This window comes from Triticum dicoccoides, chromosome 5A, assembly GCF_002162155.2.
Source record: "Triticum dicoccoides isolate Atlit2015 ecotype Zavitan chromosome 5A, WEW_v2.0, whole genome shotgun sequence".
In the NCBI taxonomy this organism is placed as follows: Eukaryota; Viridiplantae; Streptophyta; class Magnoliopsida; order Poales; family Poaceae; genus Triticum; species Triticum dicoccoides.
The window spans coordinates 393,530,677-393,536,493 of NC_041388.1; the positions used below are offsets into that span (position 1 = coordinate 393,530,677).

Sequence of the window (5,817 nt, forward strand, 5' to 3'; positions counted from 1 at the left end):
ACGTCGATGCTAGCTTCGACACAGATCTGGATGACTCTAAGTCACAAACCGGATACGTGTATATTTTGAACGGTGGGGCAATCAGCTGGTGCAGTTACAAGCAAAGCGTCGTGACGGGATCTACATGTGAAGCGGAGTACATGGCAGCCTTGGAGGCAGCACAAGAAGCAATCTGGGTGAAGGAGTTCATTACCGACCTAGGAGTTATTCCCAATGCGTCGGACCCGATGACTCTCTTCTATGACAACACTGGAGCTATTGCCTTTCCCAAGGAGTCCAGGTTTCACAGGAAGACCAAACATATCAAGCGTTGCTTCAACTCCATTCGTGAAAATGTTCAAAATGGAGACATAGATATTTGCAAAGTGCATACGGACCTGAATGTCGCAGATCCATTGACTAAACCTCTTCCTCGAGCAAAAGATGATCAACACCAGAACTCTATGGGTGTTCGATTCATCACAATGTAACTAGATTATTGACTCTAGTGCAAGTGAGAGACTGTTGAAAATATGCCCTAGAGGCAATAATAAAATGATTATTATTATATTTCCTTGTTCATGAAAATTCTCTACAACAAAATAGCTATGTAGAGACGTTTTCTATTCGACGTTTTTGTGTACGTCTCATTACTAAAATCCGCTTGGTGCATATGGACGTTTTTTGGGACGCGCAACACATCGTCCCTTGATTTTCCGTTAAAAAAATCTGGATGGTTCCGTATATTTTGTTCAACCACCGTCGCCCACTAAAAATAACCCACCATCAGCCGTACATCTTGCGATATGGGCTAAGAAGATAACTACCGTGAAGAAAGAGATCGATCTCTCACCTCTAAACCTAGCGCCGCCATGCCGCGACGCCTCCTCTGCCAAGCTCCTCTCCTTCCAATCCCCCGACTCGCCATCGTAGGTCCACCGCCCTGCGCTCGCCGGGCGCCAGCAGCAGCCCCGGGGACGCTGTCCTCCAGGCGGCGCCCCAGCCCCAGTACGCCCGTCCTCCAGGCGGCGGTCAGCCCCAGTACGCCCGTCCTCCAGGCGACGGCCCATCATCAGGAACACGGTGATTTGGAGGCCACGAGGGATCCTGCGATCGAGCGCACAAGGCCTGGTCACTGGATCTTTAGCAATAGCTTGGCCAGTTCATCTGTAGGTGAGTCGATCTACATTTACTTTTCAGCTGTTTTATCAATTCATTCAAAGTAAAAAATTGGAGCCTCTCCCTTCGCGCGTAATTAATTGTGGAGGAGAATCTAACACTGCACGTACTCCAGATTATCTATATTAAGATAGGACAACACTACTTTGTCTTTTTTTGAACTCTTTTTTTACTAATTATACCACTGGTTCAATTAAATGTCGATCTTACACATAGCTTACTTCGTTGTTTTCTCCCAAATTATGGACACTCACGTATGCGGGTGTTTGATAAACAACCTCTGAGAATACCCTGATAATACAAGATGGTCAGTGTTCTTTACGAACCTTTCTTTTTCATGTGGTTAATAATCAAAGCTCGTGTATCAACTACCAAAGCACCTCATTCCCACCATAAATGAAAATGAGAATTTTGCGCCCATGTTCTTATATTTTCTGGAATAAGCATGCCTTCTACTATCATACATGTAGGGCCCGTTTGGATGCAAAGTATTTTCAAAGTATTACTAGAATACCACAGTTTTTTTCTTTAAAACAGTACTTTTGAATACTTTGAGGTGTTTGGCTATACCAAAAACTGTAGTTTCATAAACGGTCGTATTGTTGATACTATGGTTTTTTTGGAGTATTAAAAAAAGAGGTCCGTACCTCTTTTTTTCTCAAACTGAGGAAAAGACGCTCGTGCGGCATCCGTTCGTTCACTACCATGCAGCTTGGTTTGTAAGCATATAACTAATCATATGGCAGTATCCTTTCGTAGTATTGATTCATTCCTTTCCATCACATGCACCAGACTAGTTAAACCAGGATACTCATTTAGTTAGCTAGGGCCGATCACGTCCGCAACTTCCTCGCTCAGTGTTCAAAAGTCCTTACAGCGCTGCATGCAGCTGGGCGGTCGTTAGCACACACTGATTGATCCGGTCGTGTAGCTCTATAGTTGTAATATAAGTTAGATTAAGTTGTGTAACTATCAGTCAAAACTACAGTAAAACAACACCAGCCAAACATATCAGTAGTTTTCCTAAAACTGAGAGAATTGCGGTTTTTTAAAAACTGTAGTATTCATTACCCAAGCATTGCAATACTGAAGTTTGAAATACTATGGTATTCTTAAAACTACGCTGCCAAAATAGGCCATAGTTTCTCATCTGCAAAACTTTTCTCATGTTATCTGATAAAGAGCGCTCCCTGGATGGATATATTATCATGTTTGGTAAGATTTAATCATATGTGCTTATGTGAAACATCTGGGTCAGATGCTTTGCACTATGTCTGGAGCAGCTAAATTGTGTGATGCTCACTTATGTAGATGTTGTATTAGACTGAAGATTATTAATGTGAACTACCATGAGAATTCAGTCTCTTTATGGTAAACTGTCGTCTTATGTAGAGCTAGTATTAAGGCTTAGATATTATTAGTGTCAAAAACCATGAGAACTCAGTCCCTGTATGTTAAATTGCTGTTATTTCTGTACATATACTTCTTAGTAAATTGTTGTTATTTTTTCTTACAAATATACTTCATGCATTCTCACCTTTGTGAATCCATCAATGACATCAAGATTTATCTCTCTTTTTACAGTATGTCTCTACACTTCATATGGTTACATGACATCTACCAGACTAGATTGAACTTCTGCAGTGCATGTTTACCTCGATGAGGTACGTAAATATCGCTCTTCTCTATTCTTATGGTTGTCTGTTCAGCAAAGTAAAACTTACTAGTAGAAATTCCAATGAATTTATTTATATCTCATTTGCCTTCCTTTGCAGAAAAAACTTCTATGTACGGATTTTGAAGGCAGCAACCACTAGGATAAACTAGAGACGCAGAGAAAACAAGGAGCTATTGTTCCATTATCAGCATGTAGATACTACAAGTCATAGATGTTTCAACTAGTTTGTGAGACATGTAATTCTTTTATAGACGATGTGTACAATTGAGTTTATAAGCTACTACTGGCTCCTTCTCTCAGTAATGGTATAAAACAACATTATTATTTTGTGCGATGACATACATCTTTTTAATATATTCTGATATGTAAATGAGTGTCAAATTATTTGGTATTAGCAAGTAATTTCATTAAGCGCAATTGAACAATAATTTTTTATACAATGTAAATAGGATATATCATATATGCAGTTGCATCTAGTATGAATTTTTCAGTGCGTCCCTAGGGGCATAAGGATGTTCTCTAAACGTCTCATATCCATGTAGACACGCTTTGTAAGGACCCTCTCAAAACGCCTCATTTCCATCTAAACGCGCTTCCTATGCGCCTCAACTGTCTTTGAGACGGTGCGTGAGGAGACGCTCATGGGACGCTTTAGTGAGTGGCTCTAAAATCTGTTAGAGATGATTTAATGCGCCTTTAGCACCTACATTGGCCGTCACTACAGGGCATTTTTGTTGTAGTTCATGCTATAATTGTGTTATCCGGAAATCATAATACATGTGTGAATACATAGACCATAACATGTCCCTAGTAAGCCTCTAGTTAACTAGCTCGTTGATCAATAGATAGTCAGGGTTTCCTGATTATGGACATTGGATGTCATTGATAACGGGATCACATCATTAGGAGAATGATGTGATGGACAAGACCCAATCCTAAGCATAGCACAAGATCGTGTAGTTCGTTTGCTCGAGCTTTTCCAGTGTCAAGTATCATTTACTTAGACCATGAGATCGTGTAACTCCCGGATGCCGTACGAATGCTTTGGGTGTACCAAACGTCACAACATAACTAGGTGACTGTAAAGGTATATTACAGGTACCCCCGAAAGTATCTGTTGGGTTGACACGGATCGAGACTGGAATTTGTCACTCCGTATGACGGAGGGGTATCTCTGGGCCCACTCGGTAATGCATCATCATAATGAGCTCAATGTGACCAAGTGTTTGGTCACGGGATCATGCATTATGGTACGAGTAAAGTGACTTGCCGGTAACAAGATTGAACGAGGTATTGGGGTACCGACGATCGAATCTCGGGCAAGTAACGTACCGATTGACAAAGGGAATTGTATACGGGATTGATTGAATCCTCGACATCGTGGTTCATCCGATGAGATCATCATGGAACATGTGGGAGCCAACATGGGTATCCAGATCCCGCTGTTGGTTATTGACCAGAGAGTCGTCTCGGTCATGTTTACGTGTCTCCCGAACCCGTAGGGTCTACACACTTAAGGTTCGGTGACGCTAGGGTTGTAGAGATATTAGTATGCGGTAACCCGAAATTTGTTCGGAGTCCCGGATGAGATCCCGGACGTCACGAGGAGTTCCGGAATGGTCCGGAGGTGAAGATTTATATATAGGAAGTCCAGTTTCGGCCATCGGGAAAGTTTCGGGGGTAATCGATATTGTACCGGGACCACCGGAAGGGTCCCGGGGGTCCACCAGGTGGGGCCACCTATCTCGGAGGGCCCCATGGGCAGAAGTGGGAGGGGAACCAGCCCCTGGTGGGCTGGTGCGCCCCCATGGGCCTCCCCCTGCGCCTAGGGTTGGAAACCCTAGGGGTGGGGGCGCCCCACTTGGCTTGGGGGGGCAAGTTCCCCCCTTGGCCGCCGCCCCCCTTGGAGATCCCATCTCCTAGGGCCGGTGTCGTGGTTCTAAGTCTGACATAGTGTAGGGGGGTAAGTATGGAGAGGCAAGATCTTAGCTATGGATAAGTTGTAAGCACGCAAGGTTTACGAGTTCAGGCCCCTCTCGGAGGAAGTAATAGCCCTATGTCTCGGAGCCCGGAGGCAGTCGACTGGATTACGTGAGTATGAATTACACAGGTGCGAACCCTTGTCTCGGAGGAGGGGGCGGCTTATATAGAGTGCGCCAGGACCCCGGCCAGCCCATGTTACAAAGGGTTCAATGTACATTAAGGCAGTGCGTTACTGGTAACGCTAGTAATAAAGTGCTATGATGACCATAAAAGCTACTTAATGACCGACCGTTAGCGTGCGGGGTGACTTTAGGTCTCCTGGCCGTCGAGTGGTTGGATCTTGGTCGAGTGATTGCTTCTTGGTCGAGTGTCTTCGAGTCTGTCGAGTGGAACACCTCCAAGTCGATTGAATGGTGATTTCTTCTAGAGATGTCCTTGGGTAGGGCAGTTAGGACAGGTCCATGACCCTACCCTAGGTACATAGCTTCATCATTAGCCCCCGAATGGATCGAGGTTTGAGTGGGGAAGGAGTTGAGGACCTCTCCGACTCGTTTTTCATGCTGTGAGCATATCTTGTTCCGGATCAACGGACCTGAGTGATGACAGCAACTTCCTTTTCAGTCGCCTTGATCCATTCTTAATTCTTCGTCGAGTGAGTTTCTTTACTTGTAAGGCTCCGAGTGACGGTGCAGAGGAGATCTTTTAGTCTGACAAGTTTGTTTGTTGCCCGCAGATTTCGTGGGATCCGAATTTTGGCAAGCGCGCGAGACGGGGGAGGCCGTAGTAATCGGATGGGATAGAGCGGAGACGCCTCGATCCCCGCGCCGCCTTCTTCGCCACGTACCGCACGCGCGATCGTTACGGGATTTGACAGAGCCACCTGGGCCTACCCGTCAGCCACTTGGAAGCGGCCTCATATAAGGCGTTGGACCGGAGTCTCCCGAACAGTGCGTTCCCATTCCCTCTTCTCCTCTTCACGCCCCTCCGCTGCGCTCGCT

At 44.9% G+C, this 5,817-nt stretch overlaps 1 long non-coding RNA gene across 1 annotated transcript; it reads left to right on the forward strand.

Annotated features, from left to right (window-relative positions):
- Positions 1 to 777: 777 nt before the first annotated feature.
- LOC119297407 lies at positions 778 to 3,163 on the forward strand. The gene is made up of 3 exons (XR_005145648.1): positions 778 to 1,152; positions 2,743 to 2,822; positions 2,934 to 3,163. It is a non-coding gene; the product is annotated as an uncharacterized LOC119297407 (long non-coding RNA).
- Positions 3,164 to 5,817: the final 2,654 nt, after the last annotated feature.